This window comes from Mercenaria mercenaria, chromosome 5, assembly GCF_021730395.1.
Source record: "Mercenaria mercenaria strain notata chromosome 5, MADL_Memer_1, whole genome shotgun sequence".
NCBI classification, from domain to species: domain Eukaryota; kingdom Metazoa; phylum Mollusca; class Bivalvia; order Venerida; family Veneridae; genus Mercenaria; species Mercenaria mercenaria.
Window position 1 is genome coordinate 82109653 of NC_069365.1, and position 25357 is coordinate 82135009.

General features: G+C 33.7%; 1 protein-coding gene across 1 annotated transcript in view; it reads right to left on the reverse strand.

Annotated features, from left to right (window-relative positions):
• The window catches only part of LOC123558573 (ATP-binding cassette sub-family E member 1-like), a 145148-nt gene extending 128269 nt beyond the window's left edge, over positions 1–16879 (reverse strand). Inside the window, exon 1 of the mRNA XM_053544135.1 lies at positions 16869–16879. The gene's annotated coding sequence lies outside the window, so the exon portion shown is untranslated. The remainder of the gene's footprint in view (positions 1–16868) is intronic.
• Positions 16880–25357: the final 8478 nt, after the last annotated feature.

Below are 25357 nucleotides of genomic sequence, written 5' to 3' on the forward strand. Positions count from 1 at the left end.
GTTTCATTAAATCTTATTTTCGATAATTGCCGCTAAGGCTGTCTATTGATTAACATACTTGTATTTTTGTAATATTTTCCATGCAGTTTTAAAGAGAATGTTTTGTTTTTGTTTGTTTTTGTTGAAAATACAAATTAAAGCAACTCACTTTTTGTTTATTTTGATTTTGATACATACTTATTTCTAGCCTGAAACTCTGTCTAAAAAGCATCCAGTACTGTTAGTAAAAGTTTATATTCACAGATCAGCTGTATTTCATGAATGGATAAAACAAATTATGTGATCTGTCGTCATAAAAAGTGTGTAAATAGATAAAACTTAAACAAATGGACAGCTTATTTAAATTAGACAGCTTATTCTAATAAATTAAGTTTTTGTGCAAGTCCTTTGTAATGTCTAAGGAAAATTAGTATTTGTTTTACCAAGCATGGTACCAAAGAGTGAGTTATTTCAAAATTACAATCAAGACAAAAAAATCAAGTCTGTACAAGAAGGCTAATATGTCTCCATACAAGTAGTCTATGCTGTTACCCTGTCGGGATGCAAATTGATTTGCACATTTGTGTCTGTTACAATCTTGTTTGTAGAGTGTTGCCATCTAGTTATTTCTCAGTTTGATTTTTAGCTCACCTGAGCACAAAGTGCTCAATGTGAGCTATTGTGATCACCCTAAGTCAGTCATCGTGCTTGTCAACAATTGGACTGTTAACGCCCGAGGTCAAGTCTGAAATGGAGTTACCTGAGGTCAAAAACTAGTTCACAAGGTCAAGTCATAGAAGAATCTTTTCAACACTCTAGAGGTCATTGTTTCTGTTTGATCATCTTAAAACTATGTCAGAATGTTTGTCTGTAGTTCCGGGATACCAGAGGTCAAAAACTAAATCACTAGATTAAATCATAGAAAAACCTTGTTAACACTCTAGAGGACACATTTTCAATTTGATCCTCTTAAAAACTGGATTTCCTGAGGTAAAAAAACTAGGTCATTAGGTCAGATCATATCAAAATCTTGTTAACACTCAAAAGGTCACAATCATTTTAGGTTTGATTTTCTTAAAACTTTTTCAGAGTGTTTGTCTATGAAATCTATGTGTTACATTGGGTTAGAAACTGGTCAGATCAAAGAAATACCTTGTTAACACTATAGAGGCCACATTTTTAGTCTGATCTTAAAACTTAGTAGATTGTTTGTCTCTTTGAAATCTAGGCCAGCTTCAAAACTGGGTAATCTAGGTCAAAAACTAGCCCAGATTATAAGAAGATACTGTTAACATGCAAAATGCCATATGCTCCACTTGATCTTGATGAAACTTAGTTTGTTTGTCCGTTTAAAATTTAGGATAAATGTGTAATTGGGTCTCTTTTAAAAGAACAGGGTCATTAGTTCAAATCATAGAAAAGTTTTGTAAACACTCTAGAGGCCGCTTTTTCAACTTGATCATCGTAAATCATTTGTCAGAACGTTTATCTGCATGTAATCTAACGGAATGCCTGAGGTCAAAAACTATTTCACTAAGTCAAATCATTGATAAACATGGATATTACGTTTTCTAGGGTAAGACATAAGCCCGGCGAGCGATACAGGGCCTGTAGGGTCCTCTTTATAAAAAGGTATTGGTGTCACTTGATTGTCACTAGTGCTATTGGTTCATTTTTTGTCCAGGTCAATTAAAGCTCCAGGGTGAGTTTAGCTATAAGTATAGTTGGATGGTCTGCTTTTCCCTCTCTGAACTTTGACTTAAATTTTCAATGGTATGCCCCTTTTGCTTGTACGCTAGCTTGATGTTGAAGGGTTTCAAATTGTCGAGTTTTTCGCTGAGACAGTTATTTTCAAATGTTATTGGGACGAGTTGAAGTCGGATCGATTCCCGATTGAAGCAGTGCCTTATTCATATTAACGAAGAAAAAGTGATATGTTATGATATATAAACTAGCCTTGTAAATATTACATCTAAAGGCAAAACATGTGGCTTTTAGAGTAATGGATTTTTTCTTTCTTAAAAAATCTGACATTGAGCCAGAATATTTTTTTCAGTGATTTGGGAGGTGTCAGATTTTTTTAGTACGTTGAAGGCAGAATATTTGTTTAAAGCAAAACCAAAGACAGGATTTTTTTTAAATCCCAGCTTCCTCTCCCGGAGATATCAAATGGTCGGCTCCTAATACAGCCAGGAAGGTAAAAATCTTGAAGTGCGAACAAAATTATTCTTCAACACAAAAGAAGCAAGTTTTATCAATAGACGGGTTGCAACGAAATAATAAAACAATGTCAAATATTTTATATATAGAGTGTTCAGATATTTTGAAATTTGCAGTATAACTTTCATCTGCCGAAACTCAAAGGTATGGAATATTCCCAAACTGTAAAGGATCAGCTTAGTACAAATCCCATTTCAACTCTCTTAAAGTTACTGAAATATCTACTACTTCTTGCATTTATCATTTGCAATTACAATATTTGCAATGAACACGTGACTTTGAACTTCGAATTATTTTTATATTAATCATGCTCTCAATTAACCTATCTGGTTAAATTTCAGACCATATATTCTAATATTATGTATACTATCTAGAGAAATCTATACGACCGCTGGTCTGCTAATTAAGATTATGCTGAACCAATGTCTTTCCATCATGTCCATAAGACTTCATTTATAAGAAAGGGACTCGCATGCCTTTCTTAAATCTCGTTTAACAAAACAGCTAACTTGTTTAAATAAAACTTCCCTTTTAGAATTACAAATAAAATATTATATGACTTTTAACCCCAAACAAGACCTTGCAAGGATACTCACTAAATTAAGAAGTGCGATTGTGTGTATTTGGTACCGAAATTTTTTTTATTCAGTGAATACAGTTGCACTTAGCTCGCTTAAAGTCGACGGGACCGGCGAAATTTGTTTGACATTACAGAAAATCCAGCCGTCGAGGTATTTGGTCGTTACAACAGAATGTGTACCTAGTAAGGCGAACACTGTCATATGTGAACAGTACGCGTTGCCTTCTCCAAATAAAGAACATAAAGTACAAGTGCTTCAAGTATAACCTTTTTCACGGTGACTACTTTTATTCTAAAGAAGTATATTTATATACCACATCTATTAAATAATCATTACATAATCTATAACAAATATGAAATCGACGTAAACGAAATACTTGGCATTTTTTTTACCGGGCTGATCTGTACTTCCACATATTAATGGGCTGTTGACGCGGTTGACCAGGCACTTCTGAAAGTCAATCATATTGACTTGTCTACCTGCTGAAGATTTACTGGAAGAAACTGACATCATAGACTTCAGTTTTACGAAGGTTTTCTAAAGTGTATTGATATAAACATTCATTTAGTGCAAAACAACAAATATCATTACCGCAGTAAGTGTAGATCATTTCATTTCATAAATGCAAACAGAAGATAAAGTAATCAAAGCAAACAATGATATCTTAAATTTTGTATAACACTAGGTATAAATGTTCGTGTCAATCAACTTAATTAGCAGACAAGAGAGTATATTGATGCAAAAACCTGGCACGCTTGTTGGCTAGGTGTTTTATTGAAGGACGGTGTTCGAATTATTTGAGTTCGGGCAAAGTAAGACTATAGTAGGTCCAAATTAGATTTATGATATGGAAAGCCTTTGGGGAAATGGGATTGTTTCAGAAAAATGTAATCTCATCATTATGTCCAGCCAAATTAAGTAAACCTTTCTCGAAATACACTATATGAGCCGTGCCATGGGAAAACCAACATAGTGGCTTTGCGACCAGCATGGATCCAGACCAGACTGCGCGGATGCTGTTCGCTAACAGTTTCTCCAATTCCAATAGGCTTTAAAAGCGAACAGCATGGAGCCTGACCAGACTGCGCGGATGCGCAGGCTGGTCTGGATCCATGCTAGTCGCACACCCACTATGTTGGTTTTCTCATGGCACGGCTCATATACTTTTTATAAGTACACAACCTGACGGCATTTGTTTTACCATAATTCAAACATGTATATATAGAGAAATTCTATATGTCATAGTGTGTGTACACTTCACATTATTACATGTTTTCAGTGAATTACTGACATATTAGAGTGATATATATCTTGTATATTCACAGTGAAAAATATCGCTTTTCGAACGGATATTATTGAAAACAATTACATACGGCAGCTGTTACTTAAACGAATATAACCTCCGTATGGAAAAATAAAGAATTTTACAATATGTAGTTATCTGTTTTGTGAGTAAATCTTGTTTAATCAGCTCTACTATCAAGCCACGGAACGTTAAACAAAGTTTATTGTCAGCTTAAAGAATATAACAATAAACTCTTGTTTAAATGTTGTTTTTATCAAAGCTTGTGGATACAATTTATAAAAGTGTTCATAACATCTAGAAATCAGTTGCTTGTTTTCGCTCACCCGACCGACGACTCCATTTATTACCACCAATTATGGATTTGCATTGGTATATCTACATTAACCAAGGTTATTAGTAAGTTTATCCAAAGCACACACGTCCGTCTGACGTCATGCCGAGTATACAAATTGTTTTGCGCACGATTAACAGGAAGGTGATACTACGATTGTGAGGTGCGAAGGTGCCATTGTGAAGCGCGACAGTGCAATGACGAAGCGCGACAGTACGATGGTGAAGTGCGACGGTGCGACAGACTGTCACCATCGTACTGTCGCTCTTCGCCATCGTACTTCCGTGTTATCACCATCGTACTGTTGCGTTTCACTATCGCACCGTCGTACCTTCGCGTTTCGCGTTCCTAGGGAGCATGCGATGACCCAGGCGGAACACCGTAATTTGGTCATTTACAAAGTTTTTCTTTTATAACTATCTAATTCTATGCCCATTTTGAAGCAAGATCTACACCTTTTGTAAATCGCTCTGAACACCTCTATGCTGAGGTAACCATCGCAATGAGGGTATGAGAAAGGAAAAATAGTTCCGTTCTAATGCTTAGCGCCAGCCAAAGGAGCTACTGGTACTATTTGTAACGCGTTTGGTATGACTTATTATATTTTTAAAAAATCATAAAAGTTGTATAAAATTTGGGGAAAAATCATTCGTAGCAGAAAAATCTGAAATAAACATGTAACTTTTGTATCACTGTAGTAAGACATTGCCCAAACATGAATAAATATTGCATCAAGTCAAAACTATATTAAGCAGCACAGCAAAGTAGTAACACAATCTGGCTGCTTAAGGCAGATGACTGTGCTGAAGGTAAGTTGAAAGTAAAATAAAACGTCAACGGTAAAAGTTCCCTTACTGGCTGTTTAACGCAAGTGGGCTCTAAACACAGATATCCCTTAAGACAGATTCAACTCTATTGTTATGCATACCATAAACAAAAATAGCAAGCCACATTAATGTGAAATATCATAGATCAATATTTAACAACATGTTCAAAACAAAAGCTGCAAACTGTCGCTTTTGCCTTGAAAAAAGATATTTCTAGCTTCATAACATTGCAAAATCAATAAATACATGCAGAAAATTCGCACATTATGTATTTATAAACGTACAGGTATATATTGTAAATTATTGTTCGGGTTTAGGATTTCAAAAGTAAGACCAGATGTATTACGTATTTACTCAGATACATGTATTTTAATTATACCCTCTTTCAAGAGCACAGAAGTTGCTTGTATTTGTAATTTTCAAAAACAAAAGTACAATTTGCTTGTATTTATGCTTCTTGATATTTTCAAAGACGCTAAAAGTTACTTGTACTTTGTGTTTCTTGATATTTACAAAGGGAGTTAAAGGTGCTAGTACTTTATGTTTCTTGAATCCTAATCGGCCATCAATCCAATGGTACACCAACATACACCCACATATATGGTCATATATTTTACTATTTCGTCCTTGCTCTTTTCCTTCATTTTTCCCCATTTGTATTATTATCGTCTAAACTTACCATTTTCTGGCTGTTTTTCCTTTAAAAACTGTAGAATTTACTCAGTTTTGCATTGGCAAAAACTTACGTCTGACCGTAATTTATGGTTGCCGCGGGTTTATCCAGTACATTTACTAATTCAATTTAACCTTTAACCTGCTGGGGGCAAGTGATTATGCCTTTGCGACTAGTGTAGACCAAGACCAGCCTGTACATCTGTAAATTTTCAGTGAACACTCCTTCAAATAATTAAGTGTACTGCCCATAGTGAATGATGGAAAAGTTCATTATAGAAATTTAGCATGCTAAGGGTTAAAAGTACATATATTTAGACGGTAACATAAGGTTTTACAGTTCAATGATATAAAATTGCAATATTTTGAATATTTTGTCAACAGGCGCTTATAAAAATCATAAGTTTCTACAAGTTTGCTTATCATGACACTAAGCTCTATAAAAACTTGTTTCTAATGTCAGTAGTCAAAACTACTTGCTCGAGTTCTGAATGTAAATAGCTTTGACTATAATTATTCACATATTCATTGTCAAGTCTTGACTTTTGCCAACAATATGTTTAATATATACCGGTAATAAAGCGCAAGCTATTGACCGGCGATTTATATTACCATACTTGTAATGATGACTTATATACGTACTATTGTAAAGCAATAAATCTTTTCTGAAGCGTAATATAGCTGACGTTTCCAAATCCTTCAAAGAAACAAACAGAGACGCATTATTAGTCCAAACCTATCGACACACTATCTTGGCAAATACAGATGTTTCCGTTAAAGAACAAACTGTTTGGTTCAATCAAATAAAGGTTCCAGAGAGATATTTTAAACATGAATCCAGGGTGTGAATGAAAAAATAAATTGGCTTAAGCATATCTTAATAACGGTGGTGTGGATCATTACGTTATAAATAAGATCACTAAGGAGAACTTCTCATAGAGAGTCATTCGCCTTCTGAAAATTATTGTACAAATGAACGGACTAACAATTACAATTGAAGATAAACAGAAAATACTTTTGTAAAAAAGCGCATGTCTCCCCCAATGCAAAGTCCTATAGGCAAGAAGTCAATAGGAGTCAGGAGCGAAAGTCAAAGAGACACTGATGGTTGGCTGCAATAGGGATTATCTACTTGGCATGTCCAGTCATCCCGCTAAAATTTCAACACTCGTGGCCTAGTGGTTCTCAAGTCACTGTTCAGGCTCCTGTGACCTTGACCTTTGATCAAGTGACCTCAAAATAAATAGGGGTCATCTACTCTGCATGTCCAATCATCCTATTAAGTTTCAACATTGTAGGTCAAGTGGTTCTCAAGTTATTTCCAAAAAATGATTTTACATGAACAGGCCACTGTGACCTTGACCTTTAATAGACTGACCCCAAAATCAATAGGGGTCATCTACTCTGCATGTTCAATCATCCTATGAAGTTTCAATATTCTGGGTCAAGTGGTTCTCAAGTTATTGATCGGAACTGGTTATCAATGTTCAGGCCCCTGTGACCTTGACCTTTAACGGAGTGACCCCAAAAACAATAAGGGTCATTTACTCTGCATGAACAATCATCCTATGAAGTTTCAACATTTTGGGTCGAGAGGTTCTCAAGTTATTAATTGGAAATGGTTTTCCATGTTCAGGCCCCTGTGGCCTTGACCTTTAACAGAGTGACCCTAAAATCGTTAGGGGTCATCTACTCTTCATGACCAATTATCCTATGAAGTTTCATCATTCTGGGTCAAGTGGTTCTCAAGTTACTGACCGGAAATGGTTTTCAATGTTCGGGCCCCTGTGACCTTGACCTTTCACAGAGTAACCCCAAAATCGTAAGGGGTCATCTACTCTTTAAGACCAATCATTCTATTAAGTTTCAACATTCTGGGTCAAGTGGTTCTCAAGTTGCTGACCGGAAATGGTTTTCAATGTTCGGGCCCCTGTGACCTTGACCTTTCACAGAGTGACCCCAAAATCGTAAGGGGTCATCTACTCTTTAAGACCAATCATCCTATTAAGTTTCAACATTCTGGGTCAAGTGGTTCTTAAGTTGCTGACCGGAAATGGTTTTCAATGTTCAGGCCCCTGTAACCTTGACCTTTAATGGAGTGACCCCAAAATCGACAGGGGTCATTTACTTTGCATGTACAATCATCCTATGAAGTTTCAACATTCTGGGTCAAATGGTTCTCTAGTTATTGATCAGAAATGGTTTTCAATGTTCAGGCCCCTGTGACCTTGACTTTTGACGGAGTGATCCCATAATCAATAAGAGTCATCTACTCTTTATGACCAATCATCTTATCAACTTTCAACATTCTGGGTCAGGTGGGTCTCTAGTTATTGATTGGAAATGGTTTTCAATTTTCAGGCCCCTGTGACCTTGACCTTTGACGGAGTGACCCCAAAATCAATAGGGGTCATCTACTCTTCATGACCAATCCTCCTTTGAAGTTTCAACATTCTGGATCAAGTGGTTCTCTAGTTATTGATCGGAAATTGTTTTCAATGTTCAGGCCCCTGTGACCTTGACCTTTGACGGAGTGACCCCAAAAACAATAGGGGTCGTCTACACCAGCAGCCCTACAATCCTATGAAGTTTGAAGGTTCTGGGTCAAATGGTTCTCCAGTTATTGCTCGGAAATGAAGTGTGACGGACGGACGGACGGACGGACAGGGCAAAAACAATATGTCTCCTGGGGGAGACATAATAACTGTAGTCAAAGGTTTCATAGTGCATTAAATTGGAAGTCGCCAAATGCGATTACCAAAGATAATGAATTCATTGTACGGAAACGTTTGTATGTCGAAAACGAATCCACTTTCAAAGGAAAAAAAGAAAAACTGTCCTGTTTAAACTTGTTGACTTTCTCACAATTTCAACCAACAGAAAGCCTTTTCAACGTGATTATAAACAACCATGGAGTAAAGAAGTCTTTGTAATAAAGACTCGTTATCTGTAACAAAGGATTCTAACCTATAAGATAATTGATCACGGCGAGCACATGAGCTACAGTATGTTAAAAATATTAGAGATGATAAGAGATGATTAGAGATGATTTTTTTCAAAAAAAAGGCAATGTTTAAACGTTGCGAACGAAAGTGGAATATCGGGAGTGTTTATGAAATAGCTCGGTTATCCAAACAAAATCATTCATATAGGGTAAAGCGAATTGTATAAAAATAGATACACTTAATCAACTCGATAATGTAGAAAAGTTTAGTAATATTCAGTCCAATTATAGGGAGTCATTTAAAAGCCGCCGCAAAGACCTTAAAGACTGGCAATAGGAAGATAAAATACAAAATAACAGTTTTGTCCACGTGATTGAGTGTGTTGATGAGAGGCAGTAAAATTTACAACATCGTGATTTCAAGAAAACACATAACAATACTGAATTAAAGTACCGGTATTGCCGCAGCACATATACTAGCACTTCGAATATTTGAACAACAGAGAAAACCGTTATGTTGCCATATAGTGACTTTTTTATTGAATTACTTGCTAAACGATTGTATAACGCTGCTGGATGAAAGTGATACTTCCCTACACTTTTGAAATATATTTCTCTTCTAACAGATTTAGTCTTTATAATAACACTGAAAAGTATTTCTTAAAGTTTAAAAAGTTCAACTTAATTCTAAAGGAATTTCCTTTACTTGACTTCAGTCGGTATAACTGCTCATGATGCTTTGTTCAGAAGGTCTCTCTGAAGGACACATATCAGCTATGCCAGGAGAAAGACAAAATATATCTACCGCAAAAATAGCTGTTTCAAATGTAGTTGGAATATAATGCGATATTGTATCTTATTAGCTCAAATTGAATCAGAACCATGTTTTGATTATACTAGGTGTGCACTTATCGTTTCTTAAAGAAAGGCATTGTCACAATCATGTAGAATACAGGATAAATGCCACAGATTCATTTTTGCCTTAACGATACGTTTTAGGATCAGTAAAAATAAGATGAAGAAAATAGCGTCCGTATTTATAGTCAAACTGTATTTGATCAGCACCTCCGGGAAAAAACCAACATAGTGCATTTGCGACCAACATGGATCCAGACCAGCCTGCGCATCAGGATCCAGACTGTTCGCTTACGGTTTCTCTAATCGCAATAGGCTTTGAAAATATGAAAGAAACTGAATAATATAAGTGAACAAAAATATTGCAAATTAGTCAAGTCTATGTCTGTTTATGTAGTGATGTAGTGTAAAGATAGACCCTAAAATTTTCGACGATGGAAACACATTAAAAAATAGAGGATATTACATGAGTGTCTTTTCATATTGAATTTATTAAACGAGTTGAATAAAATAATAAAATGCGAGGCTCTGTCAAGCATTTTAGCAATCTTATTTAACGAGTTTAGTAAATATAATGGGGAAAGACATAAATGTAGTATTCTTTTTATCACATTTTAGCTTTTCCTGTTAAAACTTCCAATTTCTTTACATATTATAGACAAAGTAAACTCGTCCAACGTCTCCAATAAATAGAGAATATTAGGTTACTGTCTTTCTTAACTTAAGTTTATCCACCGAGTTGGAGAAAGGTGTATCCACCCGAGGCTGGCCGAGGGGGATAAATCGTTCGGAGACGAGGTGGATAAACTTAAGTTAAGAAAGACAGTAACCTAATATTCTAATTATCCTGCAGTCAATAAAATCTGTGTATAACATATATTTACTTTCAAAATGTTTTTCTCTACGAAAATAATTCAGAATTTCACTCACTTGTGAATTCCTACGCCCTTCAACCCCCTTGTCTGCTTGATCCAGTTGCACACGATTCCTTTCAATAAAACATTATTTCATGCCTCATACTTTGCCTTCTGAAGTTCTGTGTATTATAAATCATCGGTGCTAACAGGGCATTCGCGTACAAAACAAGCAGAATGGTTTTGACTCGTATAAAATATAGCCGAAAACCACGCTTGAGATGAATTCAAATGCCCGCAGTCTTAAATTTACTCCATTTCCGTACAAGATAATGAAATTCCTTCCACCATGAATAGTTTAGATCCAATAATTACAAAAAACGACTGCTTAAATCTGGTTATTTGTGTAAATTTCCAAAGGTGCTAGACACATAATCAAATATTTTACTTAATAGGCCTATATATGTATATATATGATCTATACATATATAGGCCTATGAGTAAAATATTTGGTTATGTGTCTAGCACCTGTGTAAATTTCTAACTAAAATGAGTGAACGCCAAATAAACACAGACTTTAAAATCCGTCACCGTACCATTCCGTATAGAGGTTTACTAGGATAGAGTGAACTAATTTTTTAATTTTTTTACCGTGGCTGTCCTCAGAAAATGATGAAATGTTTGAGCTTCGAACTCTTAGCCCAGTTTACATTGCCTATAGCACATATACTTGAAAAAGTATTCCGTCAGTTGCATTGACGGTATAAACCTGCATTGACTGAATAAACCTCAAGTTTACACGGCAGGCAGATATCGGCCTGATAAATGCATAGTGGTAGGATAAATAAACGACGTCAACCTCAAAGCTTTGTTACATTAGTGTATAATTTGTCAGATATATGTAATGGCTTTATTTCACTCCATCGACAAATCTGCAATAAAGTCTAGAAATTGATTTTCTCAGTCCTTGAAATAACCAAAATTGATTTGACAAATGTGAAATTCATGATAGCTTTGTTGATATCAATAACAGAAATTTTAATATTTAATTTAAAATTGTGGTCCGCGAAGAATGGCAACACTTGCCTTAGGCCAGTACTTATAAGCACAGGTATCTAATAGTTTACTTCCCTTGCAGTTACACAGAAAACAGTTTAAGACACAATATCATACCTTGTTGGACAACACAAACATTTAGGATTTATTCATAGGTGTCTGATTTACCGTTTACCTGCTTCATATGATTTTATCAGCTTACATATGGTAACAAATTAACGTTTTCCAACCCGATTATAAAACGAAATACCAGAAAGTATTTTATAGTGAAGATATACAGCTTTGCTTGTATCAAAATGTCACAATAGAAGCACTTTGGTAATACAGAACAGGTAGGATTAGTAACAGTGCAATTATATTGATCTCTATTTCCTATGTCTACGCACTGCATGTATAACAACTGCTACAGTTATGAGAGAAATCAGTATCTCCTGTGTTTTGAAAAAGAGAAAATGCTCAAGTTCGTTTCGTTTAATTGCTTGCTTCAGTTTTAATGGGCGTTTTATTGCGTATAACAGATGTTTTGAGAAAAGGGCGTCACTCTGATACACAACAAAGAAAATGCTATTATTTCTGAATTAAATGCATTCATATGTTCGTATTTTACTTTATACATGCTCAAAATGTATTAAATTCACGTCGTACTCGGGATGAATTATAACCGAATACATGAATCGTATAGGTGACGCTACCATGTTTTCTAAACAGTAGTACTCTTTCCTAAAGTAACCGCATTTTATCAGTATTCATAATCAACAGATAGATTTATCTGTAAGGTCTCGCTGGTCAATGCAAAATAACAATTGACAGAAAACTATCATACAATACAATGAAATATATAACTTGCTTACTCACAATTTGTAAACTTACAAGGACAAAGTTTCTATATGCATCTGAGGAGCTTAAATCCTCAGTTGTGTGCAAACTATCACTCTCTATCCCTACAATGTTCCAAAGTTACACAAAAAATTATCAATCTGCATAAAACAAGAATGCTAATGTAATGTATATATAGCTCGTACTAAATGTGAGGTATGAAATGTGAAGTATGAAGCTGGAAGTCTGCAGTTTGAACTCTGAAGTATAAAGTATGAATTATGAAGTATGAACTCTAAAGAACTTTGAATTTTGAACTCTGAAATATGAAGTTTGAAATATGAAGAAAGATCCTATATAATGATAAAGCATTTGTATACGAAGTCTGAAGTGCGAAGTATAAAATATGAAGTCTGAAATAAGAAGTGTCACCACCGATCATTCGTCAGTTACACACTTTATTTGCATTACTTCAAATTTCATAACGTGCTTTTCGATATACGTCGCAAATTTTTGCTAGTTCGTTGATTTTAAGAAATTGCTATTGCACATGTGCAATGAAATGTTAGACTGTGGTAAGTTTGTGACACTAAGCTTTAAATTCTTTTCATAAAGCGGACATTTCTTGTTTTTCTTGTACGTATTATTTGTTACTGTAACACATCTTTGCATGAGATATTTGCTTTATGTATTGAATGATATGTAGCTTATTAATATGGAGAGCTCGAACCTACACTTACATTGCTGCTCAACTCTTCTTTCACAACGACGAAATGATAAACTGTAAATAATGTGAACATTGAAATTGTAAAGAACAGGATGAAAATATTTTGATTGACTGAATATAGTTGTAAAATGTTATTATTTGCATCGCACAATCGAAGGCCAGTAAGTGCACCGCTTCCTTTGAAGAAAACAATCATTTGATTTCACTTTATGAAGAGTTTTAATGGCTTAAACTTTTATGACGTTTTTCATTAGTATTGCTCAAATATAATGACACAGAATTATAGTGTTACATTTATTACTCTCTGTAGTCTTTTAGCTAAAATGCACATTTTATGTTTTCCATTGGAACTGATTTTAACAGGAAAATAATAATCTACTTGACATTACGTTTCGCCAATACATGTCTTAAAAGAAATATTTTTATTTTCTCCTTTAAATTGCAAAAGCAACAGTATGTATGTCAACCAGAAAAATAACAGTCAATATGTCAGTTTTGTATATAAATCGTTAGTAGTTTCTTTGAATTCGAAACGATATACTGTGAAATCATTAATATTCGCGGGGGACTAATTTTCGTGGAATTCGTGTTTGAGTCAAACCACGAAATTTAATCCCAACGAACAAGTAAAGTTCCCATTAATTTAATGTTCAAAAACTTAAATCCATGAATTCATATCCCAGCGAAATTACCGTTTTGACCGAAATCACGAAATTTCATGCTCACAAAATTAAACGATTTAACAGTATCTGCTTTTAGTTGTTATTCAAAATTAAAAAAAAAAAAAAAAAAAAAAATATATATATATATATATATATATATATATATATATATATATATATATATATATCTGAGATGCTTTGAAAGCACAAGATTAAAAAAAACTGGGTTGACTGATCGAATCTGTTTATGAAAAGTGAATCACCCTTAACGACCAAATGTGTCAACATAAGCAAAACTCTGACAAACAATCTACGCAACATGTGGCAGCAGTAAAAGGTCTCACGATACTTGAACTGAGTAATGTAGTATTTTCAGTTATATTTTAAATTATAACGTTCATTAAATGATTTCTTGTAACAAACTTTAGCTTTAGCTGTTAATATAAAAAAATATAATTGTAGTGAAAACTTTCGATTTAAATTGAGGCTTTTAAAACATTTTCAAATACACAAAGGTGTGACCAAAATATTTGAATGGAATAAAGAAAATATTGAAATAAATTGAATTGCTGGAAAATACTTTTAATTGTCCCACAACAAGTATAAATAAACGAAACATTTCTAGAATAGCTTGACATTAAGAACAGATCAATAACTGTTTTGCCTGTGACGTAGGCAATGTATAGCATATTGTTTTGATTGCAAACATTTTAGAATATACATAATGATCAAAGAAAGAAGTTTAATAGGAACATGTTTATAGATGTTCTATTGGGCTCAGTTCTTCGAAAAAACAAACTACATATAAATGATACTAAACAGTTCTTTATGACCCGAAGAAAGATATTTACATTTCTTTTACCCCCCGACAACAAAGTTGTAAAGGGGGGGAGGGGGGTATACTGGTTTCAGGTTGTCTGTCTGTCTGTCTGTCCGTCTGTCCGTAGACGCAATCTTGTGCGCACCATCTCTCCTTATCCCCTTGACAGAATTTAATGAAACTTCACACAAGTGATCAGTACCAACAGTAGTTATGGATGTGGCATGTTAGGTTCTTTTAGAAAAAAAAATTGCAGAGTTATGGGACTTTGTTTTTTTGTTACTATACTATATACATAGACACAATCTTGTGCGCACCATCTCTCCTCATCCCCTTGACACAATTTAATGAAACTTCACACAAGTGCTCAGTATCAACAGTAGTTGTGCATGAGACATGTTAGGTTCTTTCAGAAAAAAAATTTGCAGAGTTATGGGACTTTGTTTTTTTGTTACTATACTATATACATAGACACAATCTTGTGCGCACCATCTCTCCTCATCCCCTTGACACAATTTAATGAAACTTCACACAAGTGATCAGTAACAACAGTAGTTGTGCATGTGGCATGTTAGGTTCTTTCAGAGACAAAAATTGCAGAGTTATGGGACTTTGTTTCTTGTTAACATACTATGTACATACAGTCTGCATATGCAATCTTGTGCGTGCCTAATCTACCAAACCCTTGCACACAATTTAATGAAACTTCACACAAGTGATCAGTACCAACCGTAGTTGTGCATGATGCATGTTACATTCTTTTATATAAATATTCTGCATAGTTATGGGACTTTGTTTTTTGTTATTATACTGTATACATACAGTCTATATACAGTCCACATAATTATGCAATCTTGTGTGCGTCAAATTGCTATGTACTGTGTCAGTACATGCGGGGGGTACATTCATCACCTTTAGTGATAGCTCTAGTTTCATTACCGTTTGGTATTATACATATATTACATGTTAATACTTTCAGAACAATTTACTTTTTTTCATTACCTTTTGTTGTTGCATATGATTTTGATAAGCATATATGTCGGTGATGAATAACAACAAAGCAAGCCAGTCGGTATATTACTGTTGTGTCTTAATAAATCCGTTTTGGTTCGTCGGTTACTTTCATATAGCAAGCAATGTAGAAACAGTTCCTTGTGATCTATGCCCATCTATCGTTTGATTACTCAATGTCTCTTAGACCTGAATGCGTAATGACACATTGTGCAACAAATTTGGATGCATTTTATTGCTTTAATGCAGTATAGGTACCATATAGCTTGCAACTCAAACACTTTAGTGGTGAAAATTTAGGCAAGCAGTTACGTTGTTGCAGAAACCGTTCCTGGTGATCTATGCCTATCTATCGTTTGATCACTCAATGTCTCTTAGACCTGAATGCGTAATGACACATTGTGCAACAGATTTTGATGCATTTTATTGATTTAATGCAGTATAGGTACCATATAGCTTGCAACTCAAACACTCTAGTGGTGAAAATTTAGACAAGCAGTTACGTTGCTGGTAAATATACAAATATGAACATTCTAATGTTAATAATATTCCAGAAATTCACGTCCCATAAAAGTTGGCATAACCAAACAGTTGGAAAGTTAGTGCCAACACAATATTACTGAAATCATAAAGTCGTCAAAACACGAATGACCCGGATCACTATTCTGTGAGCATATTCTTGTCATATAATAGTTCGAGTTTACGTATTTTTCCGTATAATATAAAAGGGCCACAGTCTGTAACATTGTTTTACTTGTAGCTTTATTAAACATTTTCCTTTAATACCGGAATAAGTAATGCTAATACATATACGGCTGTGTTTAAGTCAGTTAACAGAGTATGTTTGTGAGAAATTGTTGCACATTGGTATGTTTTTCAAAGCTTTTTACCTTCATAGATATGACTTTTAAATACCAAGATAACCCGATATTAAAATTAGTGAAAAATTGTTACATGAGTACATCATTAAATTAAATGCATTTAAGAATATCACCGCGAAAGGTATAACGTACACGTATTGGCAAACTGACAAAATGTGAATGAGAAATGATTTTTGACGTTTCATAGAAAATGGCTGATTTCCATGTCAGATATGACAAAAAAATAATGACCTTTTTGCAATCCAATGCTGGTATATACAGTGCTTTAGGGTATAGCGGATAGCTAACTAATTTTTCCTGCATTCCAATTCAAAGAAATGAAAATAGTAGTTTTTTTCAGTATATCAGACAGAAAACATCTATTCTTCTTAAAACATTCAGCTTTTAATAGAAATTCATGTGTTTTTTCTCTTTAAGCCATTGTTTACAATGCGCTGATTAAGGGTGTACAGGATAGCTTTGGTCATTTTTTCAATTATTAGTTAAAAATTCAAATCTTAACAAACTTTCCAAGATTTTTTACGATAAATCAGAATAATAATGTATTCTCTTTTCAAAAACATTCAGCTTTTTAAATTTCTATCAAATATTTTTCATTCACTGACGTTTTTTACATATACACTGATTTAGTCTACAGGGGATAGCTTTATTTTACATTTGATGACATGTGAAAAATAACACAACAAGCAAATATTTAAAATGTATGTCAGAATGTCTGTTTGCATGCCAGTAAATGAATGATATGAAAATTTATACAATAATTCAAGTCTAAATTTAAAATTTATCAATCTATCCTCTATACCCTAAAATCCGCTATACCCTAAAGCACTGTACTTTAATTACTGAAGTGACTGACATTACATTTTCTTACATTACATAAAGATTCTGAAGCAAAGACCACAATAAGCCCTTAACAATTATTTCATCTGACAGTAACATTTTACGTTGTTTCTGCAGTGTAGTTACACGTTGCTACAAATACGTGTTTTGTGACAGTCTCGTATAAACACGCTTCTTTGATAAGTCAATGATTACTATTGCTCAGGATATGAAGGAACGATTGACTGAATAAATCAGGCATCGAGGAAAAATAAACTGAATTAAGTCCTAACTTACTGAACTGTGCCATTTATATAAATGACTAAATAGAACGATTCTTTACTACATTGTTTATAAATATCAGGTTATGTAACGATAACTGTTTACAATGCAGCAGCATATATCGTGCAACATTTAAAAAGTTTTCACTAACAATGTATTTGTATTTGTTTGTGCATTACTTACCAAAGATTTTTAAACAAAAATACTCGTTGAGTCTGCTTTGATTCTGTTGACCTTCTTACGAGCATTTAAGTGCCTCATGGTTGATCTTTGCTAGGATGTGGCAGTTTGCTTTCTGGTGTTTTGGGATCATGGAGTCCGTTCAATGCATCTAAGTAATAAAATACTGCTTATAACGGTGCTTTGGGGTTGTGAGGGAAGTCAAATGTTTTCTAACACCAATAGACATACTAAAGCCGAGTCTGCTATTATTTTGTTTTGCAAGTCAAATCTATACTCTTTCCTTAATATCGTTGCATTCTGAACTTCCACCACCATGACCATGGAAACATATTTCATGGCTGCAGACTAAACCTGTAACGATTGGAGTTGGAAAAAAAACTTTTATTATGTTTTTATAGTAAAGATACAAACTTTACATATATAATAATTCAATAAGTCTGGTATACTTGAAGAGATTATCAAACTCTTTAATTCTTAAAGCTGAACCACAAAACAACTGTATTTTTTTTGTATTTCCATTATGGTAATTATACATGGTTAAGAAATGACAAGTATTTAGTTACAAACTGTTAGTTTTTTAGGCCAAGGCAATGTGTTTTTGTCTCAATATGTTGTTAAATTAATATAATTAGATGCACAGTACTAGATGTATTTAGGCGAGTTTGATCACACTTTGTATCTACAGTGTAAGATATTTGTTATGTGTTGTTGTGTTTTTAAAACTGTACTGAAAAGAGAATGTCTGATAAAATTACAGATGAAGTGGTTGAAACACATTAATTCGGGGAGGACCTAAATTGTCCCTCCGTCATCTTGTCGAATAGCTGTATTATACTAGTCTTATTAGAATGATTTGCATGAAGTTCATGTGAGAAGAAAAAGTAGGTCACTAGGTTATGGTGGGTCTTAAATTTGTTACCATCAATAAAATACGATTTTTTACGATATTGAACATCTGAGACACGAGTATTTGGCGCTAAGCCAAGATTTAAAATGTTTTCCTCTGCCTACCGCTTCTACCACTCCCTTACTCTAAGGAAAAAACGATATACTGAAATAACAAAAATATGTTCAGCAATCATAAAATATACGTTTGTTATTTTGATAGTTTTCAGCCGATTTCCTGAGAGCTTGGTATGCAAGGAACTCTTTTTATTTTTTGCTTGGTACTCAGCTGCAAGTTTGCTAACGCTTTATTTATTGAACAAATCTTCTCGCGGTAAAAATCACACCAAAACTCTTATCATGACGTTGAGCGAGTTGAATTTTAAAGCCGCTTCTTAACATTTTCCACCTGTCTGCGACGAAAACGCAGAACACCCACATGCCTGCTGTTCCTTTCTCGCCAAAGACGTCATATGCAAACAGTGAACTAATACTTCCTACCTGTATCCTTACGCATGGGCTGTATGACAAGAAGGTTAAATTGCAAGGAACCTCTCAAACTTCATTAGTCAAAATAAAAACGTTTTCATTCCTCTAACAAAAAGGAATAGCATGACTAAAACGTTATAAAAATGTGTTCAATATGGTGTATGCTTTTCTTTCGCTTTTAAACGGATAATGACAATAGATATTTCATAAAAGAGCGTTTTATAATAACTATCTGTGTAATGATAGGAAGGTTGTTTTATGTGGTGATATTGAACACTTCCACCGGTGTTCAACTCTTTATAAAAATATCCTAGCGACATTTACTCTCAAACTGTGCTGTATATTATATCCTCGTTTCTTATTGCTTACTTCATTAAAACCCAAATGAAACCAATCAATAACACAGTGAGACTGACGATGTATCAAATCTAAGTATATCCGTCTATAATTGAAAGTTTGAAAGGAACGTTTTGTTTGCAATTAACAAGTGGAAAAAATTTATTCGGCAGTGTATAGTAGATTTTCTCGGACATCTGTATGCGTTTAAGGCAAAAAAAAAAAAAAGAAAAAGAAATCAATGAGCAGCCTAGATACCTAGGTACTGTTTTTGCGCCATAAATATAATGAATAAAAAAAGGTATTCCTGTTATGTTGCTCAGAAACCTTTCCGAAAAAAACTGTGAATGACCTCCAAGGCACTGTATTTGATGTCATGGATAATGGCCGTTTTTTAAAATTTTTATCACCAGTGGAGGAAATTAAATATCCAGTTACTAAACATATTTGCCGTTTTCTTTTATTTAAAGATAATAGAAGTTTTATACATCACCTCATACATTAGATGCTAAATGTTAATGCACGATGTTTTCAGTTACATGTACGACTTTTCATCGATGAAACCTGATGGGAAATGTGTACTTGAATGTGTTCTTTCGTCACGGTTCAGGACTGAAACGACCAGGCCCAGCTGAACCTGTAATGATAAATTCCACATAAATAGGATAAAGGGAAATAGCTATTCATACACTTTTATATACATATAGCTGTATGGTCTGCAGAGTTGTCACACTTCTCTTCAATTTCACTATATGGTGTAATCATTTTAGGTTTGTTTTCACAAACAATGTCAAAAGGCACTAATATATAAGTTGTAGGTATGTTTAACAAATTCAACAACATCTGATGTAACTTATAAGATATTTTCCACACACAATGCCAGATATTAATAAATTAAATGTAAGTAATGTATAAGGAGTGCATTTTCATGCACAACTTTCTAGTGTTTCCGGTGACTTTGCTTATGCCAGCACAACCCATCTGACACCTCATACCGGATGCCGTGTTGTTAATGACAAATTACAATTCATGCACTAAATATAAAAACGCACTTAAAATACGATAAAATCTGAAACCTTGATATAGAGATAGTACCTTCATTTTTAATTTATGTAAACATTGTTGAAACACTAATGTTGAGTACTTTAATATAACATGTAAGACGAAGGTTGATAATGAAGTATTAATTTGATCATCTTTAAGCATGATACAGTGTATTTAAGCTTTACTGAATTTCTTTCATTGATTTTCATGTAGCTCCTCTTGCAGATAGTCCTACATGTACCTATCAAGTCTTTGATAAATAGTTAATTCCAACTTATAGTTCGATAATTGCCAGAAGAACAAAAAGTTGTCAGGTACATGCATATTGATGTTATTAGAAATTTTTAAAAAATTGAAATGTGGAAAACCACAGGTCGCCCAACACGACATAAACGAAAATGTTGCAGGACTGGTTTAATTGAGCCTGTTCATGGACGATAGTCGAAATACAAGCTACCGTCCACGCCCTCTATTCCCGGGTTGAGCAGAACTCAGCATGTAGACATGTTATAAGTACCAGAATATAATTAAGAGACATCCACAGATATAAGTTTAGTTATGAATAATAAATTCAGATCTTTTTTATGATAGCATTTATACATAATGTCATTTGTACCATATCACAAATATATGAAAACACGAAAATCTCTTCAACATTTAGATTCTATCTTGAAAATTGTAATCTAAATGAAATTACTAATAACATTTTTCTTAACCATATCTATTTGATAATTGATGTTTGTTCTGTATAGGATATTTCTCGATTCAAAAATGTTATTTTTAAAAAAAATATAACATTTTGCAACTAGTAATAAAAGTAAACTGTATCTTTGTTTTTGTGCGTCATTCAAACGTGATGATGACATCACATCATTTCTATTTACGGCAAATAATTCTCCGCGCTTTGTTTAAATGCATACCAATAAGAAATAAAACTACAAAGAATGTATTTCATTGCGCTTCCTTTATTCTATAATTTGTAAAATACCGTATGACACAAAAAATAATTTATCACTGGTTGCAGACTGGAATATAAACAGAGCCTCGTTTACCTTCGACTTGGATATTCCCACACGCATCTATTATAGACCATCATATCATATAAGGAAAGTACTGGAATAGTTATTGTACAAGTAGCTTTCATTGCATTGTTACATAAATATACACAATTTTCTGGCTTAGTATGATGCTGGTGTTGTAGAGTTTTGGAATTGGCATTAGCACCCTAATCCCTGCTCCGACAATATCGGAATTAACAAGACGTGATGCTATGTAAATAGTTTCCTGATATTTGCCCAGCACAGCATGACAAAGCTGAATAAGTCCTAACACATATCATTCATTGTTTGTCTAAATATATAGTCACATATGTTTGTCCCATTCACAGCTTTTCCTCAATATTTTCCACTGAACAGTTTATCCATTTTCTCGTTTAAAGCTGCGTTTTGTGCGTGTAACCTTACGCTAATCGCTGATTTTCTAACTAGGTTTTAGCCAGGGAACACACATTGCATAATTACATTATAATACAACGAATTAGACTTTCAAAAGCTTGATAGTTACAAGTGGTCAAGACTTGTAGATAATGAAAAGAAGTTTTATCTATCTTTCTTTACTGTATAACATTTAAAGGGTCAAACACTTTGTTTGTTAGAATCATGTCATACGGTAGCCAGCAGCCCGTTTCAATCTAATTTTAATTTTAATGTGGTTTCATAAAAATAATCCAAAGTGTCTGTTTGCTATTTAGTACATCTTTTTATATCTTATGAAATTAAAAAGCAATACAAACTCTATAATGTTTCTTTAAAAATGTATATAAAATGTATAGGTCTTGTCTGCCCCGATTCATGAAATATGGATATACGGGTACATTATATATTTTGACAAACCCCGTAGAAACAGTTTGTACTTTGTTTGGAAATCGTTGTATATTATTAATGAAATTGCTTACGGCCATGTAGGGTTTTAGACTATATATTTAATGTCAGATTCTCGGATGTGTATTACAGCTTATCCGTCAAAGTCGCCTTTTCCAAAGCGCTCATCACGTACATACACCATTTGAATAGACACATAAAAGCACTGAATATATAGTATAAAGAGAATGATTCAACAACTGTAGTCAGGTAATAGCTACCATTTAAAAAGTCTCCTATGTAATGACCGTCAAATCCTTAAACAAACAACCAGGGGAGAAACTCGCTGTGTTGACTTTAAAACATTAAACACTAAAGGCACAGTTAGAAAATAAGTACGTAACAGACTTTGGTTTATATACATTCTTTCTATTCTGAAACAAGTTTTTGTCTGAGAAATATTAGGTTTAAATCTATATATGAAACATTTTTACAAAGAAATATACGAGTACGTAAACATTTTATGTCAAATTTGCCATGATGATACATAGTTTATTGATTACACTAGCCGATATTGAATCTTAATGTTTTGACATTTTTGTATAGTGCAATGTATGTACAGTTTTGCATAATGTATACTGGTATTGCAAACCTGTCCACTAAATGCTGAAATCATTAAATTTCTTCCCGGCTGTGCATAATTTGTAGACAGCCAGGATATTAATTTAGATATTGGAAAAGTTAATGTCGGTCAACTTTGCAAAATTTGTATAATTGAATCATATTGAATCATTGTCTCTCAAGTCCTCATATTTCCTACGTTATACAATTGTCATGTTTTTATCTGAGCGTAAGATCCCAAGTCCCAATACTGAAATTATTTCAAACATAAGTATGTACATTGCTTAAACTTGCTGGTTTGTTTACGCGATAAAATTCGATATTCGACGGTATGGGACAAGTAACACATCGATGCCTTGGTTTGGGTAGAACACCTGCTTATTTCTAAATTTATGCTACGTATTATTAATTACCCAGGAAGCATCAGTAAGCTATAGAATATATTTGTGTTCATAGCTGTCTCTGTATATTATTAATATTTTCATCTTTTTTCATCTTTAGCTTCATAGTAGGTAATGGTTGGTAAATACACTTACATTGATTATAAAAAAAAAAAGAATCAAAATGTTTTACATCGTTAAACAGGTTGCGTAAGGACTTAATTGTTATAATTACAAAAACTATTTCTGAAACGTAATACATTATTGCTTATTGATAAAGTAGGTTCAGAAATTTCAATTAGATTTGATTTATTAACTAGTGCAATTACCTGTACTTTCTTTACCTGGAATTCATATAAATCATATTGGTGTATTCAGTATTTAATCAACGGAAAATGTTAGGCATGTCTTAATTATGTAAGTTAAACGCAACACAATAACCCTGAATAGGATTTATGGTGTTACACATCATGTGTTTGTATTTTTAAGACAGAACAAAATAATAAAAAAGTTTTTATTTACGTCATACTGTTGGTTTAAATTGTTTCCGTCCGCTGGAAAACATTTCAGCTTGTAATAATTATAAGTGAATATTTCGATACTAGTCCACGCTACATAATAAAACCTTTTAGCAAAAATTGCCACTTAAAGTTCAAACTGTAGGCTGTTTCACGATATACTACTTAATATACTGTAATAAAGCATTTCCATATATCGAGATATATACAAAAAGAAACACAAAAGTTTCACTTCCGAAAACGAAGGTTTACCACACAAGGTTATTTGAATTAAACCGTAGTACAAATGTCAGTATGGAATGAATCTGAAGAGGTTTTCATTTTCATTTTGGTTAAAGTACAGTACAGCCTTTCGTCCAATGGCAAAGAAAACGATAATGTGAACACGACAAGTCGATACAAACATGTAAGAAATTTGAGAAAACTGGCAAAATTAAAATATTTGTAAAATATACATGAAGATATTCATTTTGCCTGATCACTAGATCGCCTTTACTGTACCGTCAAACCTGAATCAAGCAGCCGGTCAAAGTAAGTTACTGCTTCAGGCAAAAAAGAACAAAAGGTAACTTCGAGATGTTAGCTGACTGACTGCTTCAGGCAAGTGGTTGCTTAATACAGGTGGTCGCCTAGGTAGTTAAAATGATGTTTTACTTTATAATATCTATATTTGATATGTAAGATTAAAAACTGAGTCATGAGACTTATCACTGAAAGAAACATTGTTTAGACTCTACAGAGACAATTTTTTATACTGGATCTAATAAACCGGGCCAGAATCAAAAACTGGGTCATTAAGCAAAATAATTGAAATGCCTTGTAAACGCTCTACAGACTAAAATGTTTACCTGATCTGTATGAAACATAGTCATAAAATGAAGGTAAAACGGAAAGTTAAATCAAAGGAAAATATTCTTAATACCCTAGCTACCATATTTCCTACATGAAACGTAGTCAGAACATTTTTCTAACAAATTTGAACAAGGGTTATCTGGGATATAAAACTAGGTCACTAGTTATATCATAAAAATATAAAAATAAAATAATATCTTAACATTTTTTTAAATATACCTATTGGTCCACATAAAATATGTCAAAAAGTGTGCCTTGTAATAAAATCTGGGTCAATAAAAGGTCCCTAGGTTTTTCATCAAACTTATATACCCGGTTTAAAATTCGGTCCACATTGTGATACGACAAACGTTCTAATAAAGCCTCAATACGATTGAGCCAGGTTTGTGTTCACTTGAGTGTTCAAAGCGAAATTGTTTACGTCGGACGACGACAACGGACACATGGCGATTGTACTGGTACACCTTGTCCACTTTGTCTCAGGTGCACAACTTCTAGTGTAGAAGAACAGTTTAGTAACACGTATTGACGGTAAGTCAAATACCAC